The sequence below is a fragment of the Cupressus sempervirens genome, chromosome 10 (assembly GCF_028749045.1).
Source record: "Cupressus sempervirens isolate cs-2001-9-10 chromosome 10, ASM2874904v1, whole genome shotgun sequence".
Lineage (NCBI taxonomy): Eukaryota > Viridiplantae > Streptophyta > Pinopsida > Cupressales > Cupressaceae > Cupressus > Cupressus sempervirens.
In genome coordinates this window covers 288,258,111-288,278,471 of record NC_143127.1, presented here as the reverse complement: position 1 = coordinate 288,278,471, position 20,361 = coordinate 288,258,111, and the positions used below count along the sequence as shown (strand labels likewise).

At 33.7% G+C, this 20,361-nt stretch overlaps 2 pseudogenes; one reads left to right on the top strand and one right to left on the bottom strand.

The window, feature by feature from the left end:
• Window positions 1-4,582: 4,582 nt before the first annotated feature.
• LOC149533785 (monothiol glutaredoxin-S11-like) lies at window positions 4,583-13,135 on the bottom strand (annotated as a pseudogene).
• Window positions 13,136-14,904: 1,769 nt separating this feature from the next.
• LOC149533784 (squalene epoxidase 1 pseudogene) lies at window positions 14,905-16,113 on the top strand (annotated as a pseudogene).
• Window positions 16,114-20,361: the final 4,248 nt, after the last annotated feature.

The following is a 20,361-nucleotide window of genomic DNA, read 5'->3' as shown; positions in this document are numbered from 1 at the left end:
TACTTAGCCTTCAATTTATAGGGTCCGTGAACATAAATATAGCAAAGATATTAGTAGCAAAAAATTTAGGAGCATAGACATAGAACCAATAGGTAGGGATTACCCCATTGGGGGGCACAAATTGTTTGATATGTCATCAAAATAAATTATTACATATTATTCACAGTGATGATTTGTTAGAAGCCACTTTGAGAATGAATATATGTGAGTGCCTATTCAATTTCATGATGATCCACTTTCAAAACACATTTTCTTGTTGTTGAGGTAGAAGGAATCAAGCTTGAATGATGCAATAAAGACTAGAGAATGTTTCTCTAAAACATTTTATGGCTTTCGACCACCTCCATTATCTATAGCTATGAGCTCATTCTTCTGGTATTGACACCAATAGTTTAGGGTGAGCACTATCCCTTCTAGTATGTTAACATCATTTTATTCATTGGAGAATCTTTGTTCATTTTCCCTATGTTTGTAGGTTTTCATTATCTCTTCAATTAGAAGAAAAATGATTTAAATTAATTTGATCATTTATTTGATTCATCTCTTACTATTAATTTTTGTGGGGGTTTCAAATAGATAGATCTATGTCAAATGTGAATAACTAATTTAGCCAAAGTGTTTAATTTAAATTATGTATTTTATTGTACCAGTTTTCTCTTTGTTTTAGTCATGGGATACTTGCAGGAAGTTGGTTGTGAAAGTTATTCTCTAAATAATTCACCTCCATCTTCCTCTGCATATTACTATTGAAATAGTAGGGGAAAAATTGAGTTCCTAGTTAAATTTTCATAGCTTTTCATAAATCAACTTGAGTACCCAAATCTTGTTATAATCATCACACTAATTCTCTCGCTCACTCTAGGGCTCCATATAATCACATAACTTTGATTTGTTCATCAAAACTATGAAGTAGATTTGTCACTATTACTCAATGGTTATGCACATTTAATTTTAATGGGCATTAGTTAAAGTTCTATAGCCTCACATCTCTTGCCAATGTTCCTTGAATCCTAAAAATGTTTGAACAAATTCCTAAGATTTTTCTACCAAATTTATTTAGCAAAATACAATGTGAGACTTATGTTTCTACTCAAGTGTATAATTTATCATTCAATGCCCATTAATCTAAATTCCCCAACGTCCATTCTCTTGAAAATGTAGCCTAACCCTACACTAATTTTTGGTCAAGTTCTTAAAAACAAAAAATTCCATACAACTATTGAAGAGTAATAAAAGTAAAAGGCTAAAAATGCAATGCGGTGGATGTGTAGACAAGTCTTTTGTCTAGTAAGAGTTGAATCATATACCTGATCTATTCTAATTGTATATGAGAAATATGTTAGCAAGTAATACTAATCTATTCAAAAAAAAAAGCATTAACTAGCATATAAACCATAACATAAATGAGAGACTAAAGAGGAAACCCCAATTGGAAATGTGAGCCAAATGAATGGACTCTCCCAATGGGATTTAACTCCTTGCTTGGTAGATGGGTCTAAAGATTTGGATGTATGCTCAAGGTTCTCAAAAAATAGCTTCAATGGAGATGAAAAATGACAAATTGGTAGCTTTGTGAGCTCTCAATTTGGCATCATAAGGGTATGGTTGATGGCTTTTGGCTCTCAAAAGGGCATTATAACTTTAGCTGCAAGATTGTGATGAAATGGCTTGGGAGGGGATTCAATTTATAGGCTAAGGGCTTGAGATATGGAGGGCTAAGATGGAAGGAAAGATGAAAGCTTAAGGAAGGCTAGGATGCACTCAAAAGGGAGCACATGGATTGTGCTTGTTTAGCACCAATCAGGGAGTGACACATGTCACAAGGTGAGTGGATGGAGGAAAGGGGAAGGATGAGTCAACAAAGGAGGCTCAAAGGATAATATCTTCATAAAGACCCTTCATTATGGCTTGTAAGAGCTTGTAAGAGTCTTTATGGCTTTTGTAAGAGCATTCATTGTTGGGTGGTTGGGATATTTTGGAGGGAGTTGAGATTGTTGACTTTTCTTGGCTTAAGAAAGTCTTAAGCATGCTTAGGGAATGTGACAACATTAGAGGGTGGATTAGGCTTGGGTTTAGGATTAGATTAGGCTTGTTAGAGATTTACAAGTGGATGGCATTCATGAGGGTGGGTGAGTTAGTGACTAAGCTTAGTTAGTATGGGTGGATGGGGTGGATTAGGCTAAAAAGAGGGTTTTTAGGATAGGTTAGGGGTTATTAGATTTGAGAGTTTTATTTATCAAATAGGTTTATTTAATAAATGGGGATTTTGGATTTAGATAGAAGAATAGGATTTAATTGATAAATAATAGGTTATTTGATTTACCAACTAGGACTATAGATGATTAATTAAATTAATCAGCTAGGGAATGGCAAAGGATTAGTTAAATAGGAATTTAATTAATGATGCCTTTAGACATAACTAAATAGGATTACCAAAGAAATTTAATCAAATTTAGGTGTCAACATTTTTCCCCTCTTTGACATAGTGTTGAGACAACACTATTTCAAAGAAGTTTGAATGAAGATGACACGAGGAAGATGTTTTAGCAATGAGGTTGCCCCAGTCTCGGATAAGAAGAGGAGAGACTAGACTTAGATGATGCCCCCTCAAGAAGGCGACGGGGAGAGAAATGAGGCTTGACGACTTCTTGAAAAGTACAAGAAATTGAGATGAGCTAAGACACAGGTTCGCAAAGAGAAGGGGCTGAATTAGCTCAAACTCTCACTATGAGAGGATGATAAAGGGAAATTAGGGGCACAAGAGGAAAAAAGCTTAAGACTTTTGGGATTGGGGGGAGGATGAAGGAGCAAAGTGCTATAAAAGGAATCCAGGATGGAGAGATGGATGAGGGGATTAAAAAGCTAATGCAACAGGATTTCAAAGAGTTAGATTGACGGAAAATGTGTTTTTGGAGGTCCCTAGGACTAGGATTGTGGATCTCGAAAGATGAGGCTTGGTGGATTGATTTGATTGGTGGATCCCTAAGACTAGGATTGTGGATCCCTAAAGCTAAGAGTGATGATTGATTCAAAGAGATATGGTTGCACAAGCTGGGGTAGGAGAGATGGATGCTGGATATGGATGGGGGATAATGGAGATGAAGGGAATCCATTGAAGCTTTTTGAGCGGGGGGATACTTCAAAGAGAAGTACCACCATGTAGTTGAGCACTAGATTTGCTATAAGACTATTGGTTAATTGCCAAGGTTACCAAGAACATCAAGGCCTGTTCACCAACTGTCCAGAGGACTGACAAACTAACTCAAAAAAAACACGCAAGGGTTGCCCCAGCATCACACATGAATCCCAAAGGAAGCAGTGCGGAACCAACACTGGGTAACCCACAAGCAGAAAAGAAAAACAAACGAAAGACTTGATCAAGACCTTACGCTCTAATTGCCCCATTCGCAGCATACCATGATATGGAAGATCATGGAAACCTTGAGGAGGGAACAAGGAGATTGCTTGGAAAAGATACTTCAAGACCCAAAAGGGAAGATTCCAAATCAAAAGAAACTGAAAATCCAAAAAAGAGTTGTTTGCCAACGAGATGGGTAGGACGAGGTACTAACGGACCAAGATCAGACATGAGGAAAGCTATATCCTGCAAGGACCTATCAGAGAGCACCTAAGCTGGTGGATCGGGAGGAGTGGTGCATCTGGCAAGCTGAACTAAGAAGGATAACACTTTGGTAACATGAGATCTAGCTAAAGGATGCATTAGATTAGCTAACCAAGGATTGTGTGATGTGTGCAAGATGCTGATCAAGGACAAATTGACATGAACGTTGGATAGATAAAATGGTACTAAGCTAAAGAGGATGTACAAGCTGACGGACCAAGATATGTTACAAATGTACAAGTTTGTTCATGTTTTTGTTTTTTGTGAGATGGAAATGTTTGTGAAGGATGGGATGTCTATAATAGTTGATAGGTGGATAGGTAGATGGTTTGCGAAAAGCTTAAGAAAAATGGGATTCTTTGTGTGCATGTGATAGGATACAAGCTAGGATACAAGATTATCTACAAGCTGGAGTATGGTACAAGCTTTGGACAAGATTCAAATATACAAGGTATGGTACAAGATTTAAAAGGTATAATACAAGCTTTGGTACAAGATTTATAAGGTATAATACAAGCTTTGGTACAAGATTTTACAAGCTGTACAAGAGGTATTTACAAGCTCCATTAGATTTTGGTTATTTGGTTGGAACACCAAGGGAACAAGCGAGTGTTTTATGGGATGGTGGGTGAATGGATGAGGGATAGGATAGTGATAGATAATGGATTAGTCTTAGTATGCAAGGCACCTAAATTACCAAGTTTTCACCAAGGTACCTATCCAAGGTGCTTGAATTGCCAAGTTTTCACCATTGGACGCTCATTTTTCTTTACTATTTTTTTTTTTTTTTTAAACTACAAAGTGCAGAAATAAAGATTTTAAAACAGAAATGCAACATAAACAAGCGGAGATGACAGTCTATCAAGCAAAGACGTTGATTAGCGAAGATGCTAATCTACGGAGATGGCAAAGGAAGAGGCAAAGACGACAAATTAAGTTGGCGATGGCAGAGACGACAGTCTAGGTTGCAGAGACGACAGTTTGTTTGCTGGCGGCGGCGGAGATGATAGTTTGACTAATGGCGGAAGCGGATCTAAGGAGACGATAGTTGAGGATGCGCAGACGACAATCTAGTGGCGACACCGACAACAAAAAACTAGGCGGAGATGCCAAACTGCAGAGACGTTGATTTGGTTGCACAGACGACAAAGTAGCTGGCGCAAACGACAGTTTGCAGGTGCAGATGCTAAACTGCGGAGACAACACTACGCGAAAAAAGATGAAAAACACGAATTTTTTCCAGAATTTTTTTAATTTTTTGCTATTTTCAGATTTTTAGATGGTATTTCTTCTTCCTAAGTGTGTTCTTTAACCTGCAAAAACAAGCAAAACACCCTACAACACACTCAAACAACAACAAACATTAGATGGTTAGAAAAAACAACATATAGATGAAAATGGATGATTAAATGACCCATAGTTGAGTCCCACTGGGCGTGCCAAAATGTATATGAGAAATATGTTAGCAAGTAATACTAATCTATTCAAAAAAAAAAGCATTAACTAGCATATAAACCATAACATAAATGAGAGACTAAAGAGGAAACCCCAATTGGAAATGTGAGCCAAATGAATGGACTCTCCCAATGGGATTTAGCTCCTTGCTTGGTAGATGGGTCTAAAGATTTGGATGTATGCTCAAAGTTCCCAAAAACTAGATTCAATGGAGATGAAAAATGGCAAATTGGTAGCTTTGTGAGCTCTCAATTTGGCATCATAAGGGTATGGTTGATGGCTTTTGGCTCTCAAAAGGGAATTATAACTTTAGCTCCAAGATTGTGATGAAATGGCTTGGGAGGGGATTCAATTTATAGGCTAAGGGCTTGAGAGATGGAGGGCTAAGATGGAAGAAAAGATGAAAGCTTAAGGAGGGCTAGGATGCACTCAAAAGGGAGCACATGGATTGTGTTTGTTTAGCACCAATCAAAGAGTGACACATGTCACAAGGTGAGTGGATGGATGAAAGGGGAAGGATGAGTCAACAAAGGAGGCTCAAAGGATAATATCTTCATAAAGACCCTTCATTATGGCTTGTAAGAGTCTTTATGGCTTTTGTAAGAGCATTCATTGTTGGGTGGTTGGGATATTCTGGAGGGAGTTAAGATTTTTGACTTTCCTTGGCTTAAGAAAGTCTTAAGCTTGCTTAGGGAATGTGACAACATTAGGGGGTGGATTAGGCTTGGGTTTAGGATTAGATTAGGCTTGTTAGAGATTTGAAAGTGGATGGCATTCATGAGGGTGGGTGAGTTAGTGACTAAGCTTAGTTAGTATGGGTGGATGGGGTGGATTAGGCTAAAAAGAGGGTTTTTAGGATAGGTTAGGGGTTATTAGATTTGAGGGTTTTATTTATCAAATAGGTTTATTTAATAAATGGGGATTTTGGATTTAGATAGAAAAAAAGGATTTAATTGATAAATAATAGGTTATTTGATTTATCAATTAGGACTATAGATGATTAATTAAAGTAATCAGCTAGGGGATGGAAAAGGATTAATTAAATAGGAATTTAATTAATGATGCCTTTAGAGATAACTAAATAGGATTACCAAAGCAATGTAATCAAATTTAGGTGTCTACACTAATCACATCCACAATGAAAGAATCATGAAAGTTATCTTTAACATATTGCATAATAATTTCCAATAGAAGGCACTGATAAACCAATGGGTTTAGAATTGAATTTGAATTATGAGTTTGTATTTTCCTTGAAATAGGTAGTAGCATACATCCACTTTTGCAAGGGGAGGGATGTGTGATGGTCCATAAAGACAATTCTCATGTCTACTCATGTGACATTATACTCTATGTTTACTTCAATAGGTTCTTTTGAGATTAGGCTTGAAATATTCTTGAAGGTTTATAAACTTACATTGCAGTAATATGTATTCTTTGCTTTAATAGAACTAAAAATAAATTAGAAATCCTTTTCCATTATTATTTTGATGCAAGATCACATTAAAATATGAACTCAAAACAATTGTGATATGGAGTCAATTTACTTCAAATGTCCTTCTAAGCCCAGCAATCCCTTCATACAAACACTAAATCAATAGAAATAATAAATCTAGGCATTGCAGTGAGAGGCAAGTGGTGATCATAAGTGTCTAAAAGTGTTAATGGGTTGAAGAAAAGGAGGAAAAATTAGTTTCCCAATAATAGAGTAAGGAAAATCTCAGCAACAATTAATGGATAATTTAGAGATAGAATTTCTCAGAAAGAAATGAATAATTCATGATACAATCTTAATGAAGAAATGGATAATCCTTGTTGTTATAATCAAGAGAAAAAATTAGTGAATGTATACCTCAAGAATTTAGATGTACCTAATAATTGGGAATATTTTATTTGCCTTATCAGTAGAATATTCTCCCTAGGTGTTCATCTTCCATGTAATTGTTTCTCTTTTTATGAGTACTTTTTTTTTAATTCTGGTTTTGTAGTAGTGTGCTCTTTTAGCATAATGTCTTTATATTATCGATTTCAAGATTCATGATAAGGTGAGACAATATTGTTTATTAACTACATCTTTTATAATCTATCCACTCTCTTTGTTTGTATCATGAGAAAATTGTATTGTTTACAATCTTTTGCAAATATTTTTATGACATTGAACAAAACTATTTTCCCTCATTATCTTGAGTCAAGGCCTTTTTAAATTCTTAGAATCTTGATTGGAACCTAATCATGCATTATTGATCCAACACTTTGCATCAAAATGATGTGTCCAACCCCCTACAATTTATCGAGGTTATAGTTTTGTAAAGCTCATATAGTTTTGTAAGGCTCATTTTGCAGTGATTGATCGGTGTAGGAAGAATATGCCTATTCTTGCAAAGTCCCACAGGGATTATGCAATTGATCTTCTTGGGTATTGGTTGATACTCAGACAAGCTTAATCTTCTTGACGAGATATTGGTTATAACATTGTTTTAGCCTTTCATGTATTCAATATTGAATTCGAATGCTTGCAATTTTTGCTGACTATTATTTAAGTCTTAAACTTTTTTGTCTTAGGAAGAATTTTTACTATTGTGGTCAGTCTTTACTATGAATTTATTGCAATCAACTATTGTCTAAACTTTGCAAGGGAACACATAATTAGTAACATCTTACCATTAATCGTGTTCTTTCTATGTCCTTGTGTTTCCTACCCTCAAAGGCTATGGAAAGATTAACAGGAATTAAATATTATTATATTTCAAATGGAAAGGCTCTAACACTAAAATGACAATACTAGATCACACAAGCCCAACCAATTTTGGTGAAATGGATATCTTTGTCTTAACACTAAACCAAATGAGCTTGATTATTCATGCTCCTAGGATTTAAGCTCCCAACACCAAAAGATTATAACATAATTCACAATGGTTATGCTCTTGACCAAAAACATTATTCTGTCTACAGTTGTAGAATATTAATATTTGACTAGTTAAAATGCTATTCAACAAAGCCCATATTTTCCTATATTTTAAGTATTTATGTGGGCATGTTAATCATTTTTTATTTCTATCAATATTCTTACACCACAATCTTTTCCATTCACATCTACCCTCATATTGCAATCTTCATACGGTCTTGGAACTAGGTGTGCTTGATTGATTTTAGTGCAAGTCACATACCTTGTGGTTTGTCCAAAACAATAAGCATCAAACTTACCAAATCTAATTCAGTGTATTTTCCACATATTGGGTATCCAATAAAAAATAGTGTAGTTTAATACCATTTCAATTTCACTTGTTCATGCAAAAAATTATCTTCCTTCAATTACTATAGTAAATATTGGACCAGGTAGAAACACAGATGGCAGCATGCTCCTCTCCATTTAATTCCAAGGAAAGAAACACTCACAAACACAAGTACCAATAGTTCCAAGATCAACAATAAGAAGACATGAGACAATATATTAATAAAATTTGTATGTTAATTGCTCAAGAATCCCTTTTAATAGCATGTATCATATTAGCCATGAAATATGAAAATAAACATTGAAAGGAGACCGAATTAATATAACAAAAGCAACTCAAAAGCTACACAGTCCAAAATAAGGTCTTATGAGTCAAAATGTAAAGAAAACAAAATTAATATCTTCATTGACACCTTTAACAATTTTTAGCATTATAGATGCAACAAAGAGTTGCAGAAGTGGTTAAGATGAGTTAAATAGTATATACTTCCTTTAACAATTCAAAAACTTGATTCTCTATTCACAGAATCCTACTCTCTATGGCAAACATAATAAAGGATGAAGCCATACAATAGTACCAAAAAGCCAAAAGTCAACAACCAAATAAGCTTGTGTTTAGAATCTTAATCCCCTTTTACATATTGGTTCTATACTATCAAGGATGACTTTAGCTCTCCTACCTTGTGCATTTCTAGAACAATGTCACACTCTCCAATAAGCTCACCTTTATGATATTGCTATGGATATTTTTCCCAATTAGAATAAGTGTTTAGACCTTCTCTAACTTCTTTATCACTCAAAATGTCAAAATGACCAAAGTCTAAACCCTCTTAATTCAAAGAATTTACAATCTTTGAGCTAAAGCCACATCGAGGGGCATCAAGTGTGCCTTTCATAAAGAGCACCAGAGGAGAAAAATTAACTAGTTTTTCCAACTGATCATTGAGTGAATCTTTGAGTAGCACTCCTTTTTCTGAGACAATGTTTTTTAGCTCTCCACTTTTGTGCATTTCTATCATGATATTTGATCCACCAATAAGCTCACCTTTTATGTACAATTATGGATAGCTAGACTAGTTAGAATATGTTTTAAGACCTTTCCTTACCTCTTCATCAGTTAGAATGTTGAATCTCCCAAATTCTAGCCCTTCCTCTCTAAGAATTTCAACAGACTTTCAACTAAAACCATAACGCGACTCTTCAAGAGTGCCCTTTATAAATAACATGATTGGGTTGGAATTAATGATGTTCACTAGCTGAGAACTTAATGATTCACTTATACTAGTTGAGTCCACTATACCAGCACTATCAAACTCTCAGATAGTAGTATTAGGTTTGGGTTCAGCAAAAGTAGCTTTTGCAATTAATTCACCAGACTCATGAGTGGTTAAGAGCAACCCATGGTCTTTAAATATTTGTTTTAGTTCCCCACTTTCATGTAGTTCAAGGGTTATATCATAGCCTCCAAGTACCTCACTAATGAAGTGGAAGTGTGGTAGCTATTTAGAAAACAATGCGAGTTACAAATTTTAGAGGTTTAGGCACTCTAACCTATCAATCATATCAAATACTTCAAGGATCTAATTTGTCAAAACTATCTTCAAGAATCCTAAATGAAAGATTTAGTTTTATAAAATTTAAAACAATTGGACTCAAGGGTTCTAAGGTTCCAATTTAATTCAAACACCCCCAATCCACACAACTCTTCATCAGACTGTTCAAAAAGCCTAGTAGTTTGTTTAGTAGATCAACAACAAAACAAAAACTTAGATAACTTAGACTTTTTCCAAGACACCTAACAAGGTAATGGTATTTATGGATATCCTTTTCAATGTTCTAAAACATATCAAACACTTTCATACATTTACTTTGGACAAACACACCTATTCAGCACTAATGCTTTAGTGTATAAAAATGACCCAATTTACAAAAGAAGTACCCCTCGATGACCTCATATCAAGCCTAATTCTTAGATAGTGTTTTCTTATGTCTTCAAATGCTTAATTCCAAAAGGAATTAGACTCCAACACTTTGCAACCTAGAAATCCCCAAATTGTGCCCTCAAACCCTTCTAATCTAGGGCTTCCTCAATCTTTTGGTTCCCCACACTTCTGATACAAATTAATGATGGACTCACCATCAAATGAACATTGTAAAAAATTCCCTATCACAAAATAGGTCCCTTATTCAGGTAGAATGCTTACTACTATAAAAAAAATTAGGCAAAGTGGACAAGCCATTGATATATATATATATATATATATATATATATATATATATATATATATATATTTTTTTTTTTTTTTTTTTTTTTTTTAAAATTGGTTCAAGAGCTCAACTGGGAAAGAACCAGTAAAGAAAACCTAGCATCATCATAGTACATACAAATTACAAGAATCGACATTGACAATCATAGTTTACAGATGGAAAAAACATAATTTTGCCAAAATTCAACCTTTATCGAGTTTTGTATTTTTGAGCATATGGAAATAGCAGGCATAACAACCAAAATTTTCAAACATTTTACAAAACATGCCTAAAGTTTAGAAGAAAAGTCCAAAAAAATAGAAGAATGCCAATAAACTATTTTTCTTCCATATCCTCAGCACCCTTTGCAGTAGTTTGTATTGAGTGACCCTAGCTAAAATTGGTTTCTTATTGCTATACTTGAGCATGCATTTTCAATGTTTTTATCACTATTCTCAGGTTGTGATCACTTAAATCCAACTCAATCCTACATATGCATGGTTAGTATTACATAATAGAAGTTAGATTAACTCATCCCATGAGTATCAAGCCTTCATACTCGTGGAAAGGTCCACATTACCCTTAACCCCTACTGCAATAACAAGTTTAAACCAAAAAAATGACTAGTAAAATAGTGACTGGCACAACAACAACTCAAAATGATGTAAACTTAATTCAAAATAGTTAATTTCAAATAATAAACCCTAACAGTTCAATAGTACATCGAACTAATCAAATTGAGACTTTTTAAGAATGAAGGAATTGTAGGAAACAAAGAGTTTTATATTTGTTACTATTCCAGTCTACATACACTCACCCCCACCCTTCTCTATGGTAACAGAGATATGTAAGACTCTTTAACTATCTTCTCAAAACTGATTCAACCAATTTTCATTGTTGAGTTGAATAGTTCAATCTTAAAATAATAAAAAGTTAAAAATTCCCTCTAACTTCCTAAAGTAGCCATTATGATTTAAAATTTTGAATTAAAACATAAAATGGCTTTATTAAATGTTATAGTCTTTTTCATTATTAAAGCCTTTCACCTAGTTTCCTAATACCCCTCCTAGACTTCTTAAACACAATTTAAAATTTGGACATCATTAGTCCATAAAAATCAAGTTATTAGTCCATAAGAGGACATTACAAAATGGAAAATAGTCCTTTGAGGACATTGTAAATATGCTAATGTATTATACTATTTGAAACTCATGATAGGTGCTAGGATCCTCCAATTGATCTGTTGACCTTGATTGTGCCTTCCATCCTCCAGATTTGCTTTGAAGGTCTTGAAATTCTACATAGTCTCCTTCTCCAAATCAGTTATGTGAGGTGTTCTGACACCAATCACCCTTACAATATTGTTGTGGAAAGGTCAACTAGTTGGATAATGCCTTCAAGCCCTCCTGCACTTGTTCATCACTTAGAATATCAAAGCTAACATATTCCACCCTTTATTTTGAAAACATTTACAACATTTATGCTAAACCCACATCGTGGCTGCTCAGGTGTCCCTTTCATAAACAACATGACTAGTTTGGAATTCACAAGTTGGTGCAGTTTGCTCTTAACTACATCACCATACTCTATATCAGTTTTAGCAGTCTGAAGTGACTTATATATTTGTTTCATTGTCTCAATAACTATTGAACTAGCTGACATTTCAAGACTATCAAGACTAGTTGTCTTGGTAATATCTATGGAACTAGACACCTTGGCCACTTTGTTGGCCAATTCTAATGGATTTGCACCCTCTATTGTATCTACAACCTTCCCATCCTACAAACATTAGCATGTATCAAGGTTTTGAAACTCCAGAAAAACACTCATAACTTGATAAATGGGAAAGAAAATTAGAGATAAACCAAACATGCAACCACAGTGGTGAAGGCCCAATTTTTCTAAGCACCATTTTCTAACATAGGAACATTAGTCTATATTTATTATCATTGATATCATAGTAACAAAATCTATCTTACCAATTCTACATGTAGACTAGAAACCTTGGCAAAAATGCATTTGAAAAAGGTTTCGCATCATCTCATACACATATAGTGTGAAATGGTCTTGTCGTGGATATCAATGTAGGAAAAACTAAATAAGAAATTTATATCAACACAAAATTCATGATGAAATTTAATTTATACATGAGAAAAGTGTTGATTTTTTTATCTTTAAAAAAAAAAAATTCCCCACATTTTAATTTAATTTGCAATCCACATTTTAATTGAAATGCACATAGAGAATTCCAATAAAACATAAAACAACAAATGTTGAAATATGCTTATGCAACCCTCAAGACAATGCCAATCTTTGCATCCTACTAGCTCTATAAGAAATATATATCAAACACATCAAACAAACTGGATTTTCTTACACACCTCTATTATCAAACAGATTTTTGACTAATTAAAAAATAAAGATTGATTTTTAACAACATCAATAAACCTTATGACTAAAGCATTATCATCATTAAAGCTTATGACTAAAAGTTCTTAAATACTTTTAGATTCTTTCTACCAATGGTAGCGTGATACATATGTAGGTATTGACCATGATTGGAATAGCCAGCTAACCTCCATAGCTTCTTTTACATAAGATTATGTCTATCATAAGAAATGATTAGGATTATATAGTTCAACGTCACATTTTCACATGCACAAAAAAACATTTCAATCAAGCTTGGTTAATTTTTCTTGGTCATATGTAACATGCTAATAATTTCTTTGAGAACACATAAACCAAAGCAAACATAAACACATTTTTGTGGACATTTCTCTCATTCCTAATTCAGCTGAATTGAAGATAAAAGATGAAAGGTCTACATTAATCTTGCTCCCAAAAATCACAATAGTGAAATCCAGTATTCCAAGTTACAATCTAAAGATTGTATCAGTATGCATAGCAGGTCTCACATGTATCTTGGGAAATAGGTGGACCCAACATAACCACCTGACATGGCCCTTCTCAGATTTGCTTCAAATGTCTTTGGAGTGTCTCTCAATATAGTTGTAGCTTCATGGTTAAGAGGATCCTTATAATTTGGTTGCTACAAATAAACCACATTAATCATGCTAAGTAACTTGAATATCTTCAATATTTGAACACACTGACAGAAATCCAATTCAAATTCATTATGTTATTTTATAAGATTCAAATTTCAAACAATCAAAATTGTTCCTTGAATTAAAAAACCTTACTCATTGACAACATAGCCATTACAAATTGCAAAGGGTCTTACAATCAAATATGTTATAGACATTAATCAAAACAATCATATGGAGTGTCTAAAAAATTCAATAGTTCTTACTTACTATAAAAAGATGATACAACCCATAAATGATGGTGTTGATATTGAGTACAGGTTTCTAGTCTTCACACATAATATTAAGGCATACATTGTCTTCAACTTTATTTGACAATTGTTCCTTATGGAATGGGTCTAGAATGGTGCATTATAGGATGTTATAACACTAGGAGTGTAGAGGAGATCATGGAGATTACATGTTAATACCCTAAGGTAGAGGGTTAAAAGGGAAATTGTGCATTCTTAGTGCCATGTATTGGTCTGGGTGAGATCATTTAATGAGAGGCTAATTTTATGAATGAATATGTTTGTGCAGATGTAATACAAGGTGTTTGATGCAATGGTAGTATCTTGAACTACTTCGAACCGTGAGATTTACAAAGCCCTAGTTTTGTAATCTTAAAAGGGAGGGTTTTGTGGTTAGGTGTGAATATGGGCATGACACCGCTCGATACCTAAGAAATCTGAGGTTTGGCATTGTAACAAGATTTTTTGTGGGTGTAGAGATTTAGAGACAAGTATTTAGAGGGTTCACTTTGTAAAAATGGCCTAATTGGGCTAATTGTAAAGGCTGGAGGGAATTGGTTTTGGGTGATGGTTCAAAGTACCTACATCTTAGTTCTAGATATATTCAATATCTCTGAAAAGGGTATTTGAAACTATAGTTTGTTTTCCAAGTCTTTTGTAAGGTTTGTGAGTGGCTGAAATACCTGTTTAGGAGGACTAGTAGGGATTGGCAAAAACATTTGGCATAATAATGATTCTAGGATTATTCTTTCTAACATCAAAGGGAGAGAGGGAGGGAGGGAAAGTTTCATAAAACTAGTTGAATATTAGAGTTGCATCCTATGGATATAACTATGTTGTTCTTGATTGAAAGTTTCCATATAGTTACAAGAAGTAAAGCCTTATTTTCTAATGAGAACTTATGCCTAATATACGACAATTTAAGATTTTTTTTCCTTTTGGTAAAAAGTAGGCCTTTCTTTTGTGTTGACCTTTAGACCATGCACTTATTACAACCAATATCTTCAATGTATATATATGCAGGTAGATGTTCCTTCATGTTTTGTTGGTCTTGTGCTGGGAAATTGTGAGCTTCCATATCCTAATCATGGACATGTCATATTAGCAAACCCTTCTCCTATTTTGTTCTATCCATTTAGTAGCATAGAGGTACATTTCTTAGTTGATGTACTAGGGCAAAAGGCTCCATCTATTGCCAGTGGAGAAATGGCAAAGTATTTGCAAATTGGGGTGGATCCTTAGGTATTTGATAAAAGTTGGATAGAATTCCTTGTGTGTCAAGATTGGCTTTGTATTTATTTGGAAATATTAAAGATATTAAAATGGATAAAATAATTTATGAAACCTATCTTTATTAAGTATTCTTTATTAAAGATGGTGAGATTTGTTGCATGAGAATTCTCTAAATTTGTTATACAATGTATCAGCTACATAAGAAACTACAAACACCATTCATAGATTTTATTGAAAGTTGGAATATATGAGCCATGCCAAACAAGATCATTCTAGCCTCACCATTTCCTAGGCTTGGAGCACTTCTATTGGGGGATGCTTTCAATATGAGGCATCCATCAACTAGTGGAGGAATGACTCTCGCATTGTCTGACATTGTCATTCTTAAAAGGCTTTTGATAACCTCTTTGTAATCTTCTTAGTACCTCAATGCTTTGTCAGTATGTGGAATTAGTTTACACTCCTCACAAGGTATCTACTTGTAATAGTTGGACTAATTGTGTCCATTAAAATAGTAAGAATAGTTAGTCCTGCAATAAAATGTTGTTGCAATTTCATAAATATTAAAAATCTATTAGTTTAATGGTATCATTTAAGGCTATGAGATTTTTATTAAGCTACTCCTACATCTAGATTTGTTCTTTACATAAATATCCTATTTTAGCTATGTTCTTTATATAAATATTCTTTCTTTCTATCATTTGTTACTAAGTTTAGAAAATTCTCATTACATTTATGCAACCTGTTAAATCAACTATAAATACTTTAGCAGGTGTATTGTATAAGATCTTTTGTGATTCACCTAATTAGTCAATGAAAGAAATGCAACAACCTTGTTTTGACTATTTAAGTTTGGGAGGCATGTTTTCAACTAGACCTATGGCCCTACTATCTGGCCTCAATCCACAACTGCTAAGCTTGGTTGTACATTTCTTTGCGGTGGTTGTATATGGTGTTGGCCGACTATTGTTACCTCTTCCTTCACCAAAATAATTTTAGCCTAAATCCCACCTAATTTTTGTAAGTGCATGATTATTTTTTCATGATTTTATGAATTCATTAATGCTTACCTATTAAGCATGCATTCTCTGATCAAAAAAGGTTATTCAAATTTCTTGGTTTAAAATTCTTAAAATTGAGTTCCCTTCATAAAAGATACAAACTAGAAATCTGGATAATATATTAATCAAGGTTTTCTATTTAGCCATTTTTTGATTGGATATGAAATGTTACATGTTTGTAATCCCCCAAAAAAACCAATGGCATATCCCAAAATAGCTACTTGTGAATATTATCTACTACTATATATTTTCTTGGATTAATACATAATCTACCTATTATGTTTAAAGTCTAATACCTAATTTTTCTTATTCTCTTACCTTCTTGACTAGCAAACCTTTCAAAGAAGCATTTCTTAATTCAATACAACCTTTCCTTCATCCTTCTTTAAAATGCCCCTTCAATACCATTTCAAAAATAAATAAATACTTCTAAATGCAATTTTGAACTAATAAGAACTTAGATAATATATACAATACATTGGCAGGAAGCATAAATGACTATTGTGCACAATTTAACTACAATAGGTTCATAAGCATAGGAAGATGCAAGCATTGGCCAATTTCAATGAGAAAGATTTGGAGCTACAAATTGTTTACTGAACTCTTGAAATGGAAACTAAGGCTTTGGGGGAGGCATAAGTAAAGTCATAGGTGGGCTAAGAAAATGATATCCACTTGTAATATTCAAAAATTTTAAGAAAAAATGTTCGTGACATTTGTTTGCTACTCTAATGTTGTTCCTATGCGGTGATGGTGATTAAGTTTACTACAATGATGCTTGAGACTATCTTGTAGGAGCAATTATACAAAGATGATGTGATGAGAGAGCCATAAGGCTTGTCAGTTGGTTTGAATGACTCTCCCATGTTAACTCTTGAATAAAGGAATATAAGCCCATATGATCTCTTTAATAAATCAACTACAATAGAGAATAGTTTCATCAACTCATTTAATGATCCATGCATCTTGGGGATTATCATCATCTTGAAATTGGAGTTAAAGTGAGAAATTTGATCTTTGAAGAGTGTTTTTTGGATAATGTAAAACTTGTAGTTGATTTTTGTTGAACCTATTTGGTAGCTGATTACTATTTTACTTACTTAATTGGTTAATTCAATCCTAAGTTTGATCCCAAGGCTGCAAGTAGAATACAAACTTTTGACAAATTGCAAACCTCCTAAAGAACTTGTTCAACACTGGAGGAAACAAAGCAACTACCAAACAAAATTTTTGAACTGTCTAATTTCCTTTCTTTAGACTCATATCATGTGGAAACTTTAATATAGGAACTTTTATCATCCATACACATATTCTTAGAAGTGCAAGTCAATATCTGTATATGCAAAGAAAATAGAGAAGATGTAGATATATACTATGTAATCTATTGGAGATCAAAAAAAATTATTATCACTTGTGCTTGGTTTCTATCATATGCAAGCCCTAGTGTAAATTTTAATTATTCATCTTGATTTAGAAGGTGAAATTGGAGCTTGTATCCTCATGCATTTTTCGTATAGTTTGCAACAATATAATAGATTTTTAGTTAGGGTCATAAAATAAGGTGACTAATGGCAACCTAAGGATTTTTAGATTTGGTCACTGTATGTTTAAGTTTTTGCACTTTTCATGTCATTAATCTTCTTGGAATAAGCCCTTTGGTTCTATTGAAATCACTTACAATGCCTTGTACACTGTACACAAATTAAAGCTTTGGACTGTAAACATTTTTCTATTTTTTGTATTTTACTTTTCCTTAGACACTAGATTCTTTGGTATTAGTTATTGACGTTGTGGACTTTTCATGGGAATCCCTTTTCTTTTGTGATAATTTGAAGATTTTTTTTCATAAGCAAAGTCTTTAAGGGACAAGTTGGTTACATCTTGTCTCATTCAATCATTCTCAAGTTCTAGTCACTTGACTTTGGCCAGTTCTACACTAAGATAAAGGAAATGTTGTGGTCAATGCTCTTTCTTTTCATTTTGTTACCCATATGAAATTATGGTGTCAGAAATGATATTTAAAATAGAAATTAATATATGATGTGCAAGGAGCAAGTTAAGAAATGTGCACATTAGTTACACCATCTATTATAGCATGACATTTCTAGAGCAGGGTTATTTGTTTATTGATAGGTGTGTTTTTCTAATACGTGTGGTTTCTTAGAAAACCTAGGTCAAAATTTTGACCAAAATTCATCAAAAATTGAGTTCAAATTTACTAGTGTATTATCTTAGCCCAAATATGCTCTTGAGCTTCTTGCTCAATTTCATATGACTAACTGCAAGGCTACACCTACTCCCTTTCTTTTAGGTGTTAATTTAGAAATAAAGTGTTCCACTCCACTTAATGATGCAACTTTGTATAAACAATTGGTTGGAAGCCTTATCTACTTAACACATACATGCCCTAACATCTCATTTGTAGTTGGCAAGGTTTCTTGCTTCATGCAAGAGCCACATGAACTTCATTGGAAGGTAGTAAAAAGAATCTTGTACTATAGCCAAGGTACACATACACATGGGATACACTATGCAACTGGTACTGAACTTTAGTTAGTGGGTTATGCAGACTCAGACTATGCAGGAGATATTGATTCTCACAAGTCTACTTCAAGATATGTGTTTCATCTTGCTTCTGGCGGCATTTGTTGGCAGAGTAAAAAGAAAAAAACCATTGCTCTTTCATTGATTAAGTCTCAGTATTGAGGAGCTATGAATGTAGCAATAGAGGCTATTTGGCTACAATAGATTCTAAAGGACTTTGGTTTTGATCTACCTAGACCCATAGTCATCCATTGTGGTTACCAGAGTGCTATTGAGATCTCAAAACATCCAATTCAACATCAACAGACAAAACATATTGAGGTTCATATGCATTAAATTTGAGAGTTGATATTTTAGTACTATCCTACTGAGCATCAAGTAGTTGACATCTTCACCAAGCCCTTCACAAAGGTCAAGTATATTCATTTGTGAGATCTCTTGGGGGTGAGGGATTTTTCACCAGCGGGGCCACATGATCTTTCTCTTCTATATTGTACATATCTCTCTTTTTGGAGAAAAAATTTTCCCATGTGGTTTTGCCTCTTTCTCCATTTTTAGAGAGATTTTATTCAACTTCAGCATTGCATTTTTACTTGGGTACCTAACATGGCTTAGTAGCTAGGAACCATTATGCATTTCATCATATATTTTGTGACCTTAAGTGCATTGAACCCCTAAGTTGCACTTAAAGGGGGTGTTAGTGTAAATATTTATTATTTACACTTTACTTAAGTTTACTTAGGATAAATGCATTATTTTATTATTTATTAAGTTAGACACCTAGGATTTTGCGTACTCATATGAGTTTTCATGTTGACAACATAGGAGTAAGAAACTCTAATTTAGCACATGGTGTCTACAACACTAGAGTTTGCATAAGCAACTGAGTCATCATGTAGACAAAATAGTTGTTCACACTATTATTTTAGGACATGGTGTCTACAACATAATTGTATGTGCAATGCCTTTTTAGGCTTATGCTCTCATCATCACACTAACTCCTATGCTTAATGGAGGATAGTCCACTCCTACTGGACATGTGTCTAGTTGTATGACTTATCATATTGCTAATTCTTAGATATTCTAGATGCATCTTAGAGGCCTTTATATACAGGAACCTTTAGTGTACTATACAATAAATTGAATATCATATTGTTATTCTGATCATACTCTATTGGTTTATTTGTACTATTTATTATGCTTCTTTGTCTTGTGTGAATTTTTCCCTAAGGCAAATTCTTACAAAAATAATAGTGAAGAAAACAAAGGTACATCAAAGATCGAAGAAATTAGAAATCATATGTCTCATATGAGGGTAAGGAAAATAGAGGAAATCCCAAGGAAAGAATCTATCATCATCCAATCCAATGAGTTGGGTGAAACATCCACATGCAACTAAACATCCATGGAGATCACTGGAACTATGAAATCAAGAAACTCTTAGATAAGTTCCAAATGTGCAAGAAGGGAACAATTCAAATCAGTAGATGCACAAGGCAAAGTAACAAATTTATGCTTTAACCGAGTTACAATTTAGTCATAACTAAGTCGTTTGTTATTCCTAAGAAGAGATATGTTAGAACCTAGTTCCAACTGAGCTATGAAAATATTAGTTCATTCTAAGGTTGAATTTCTT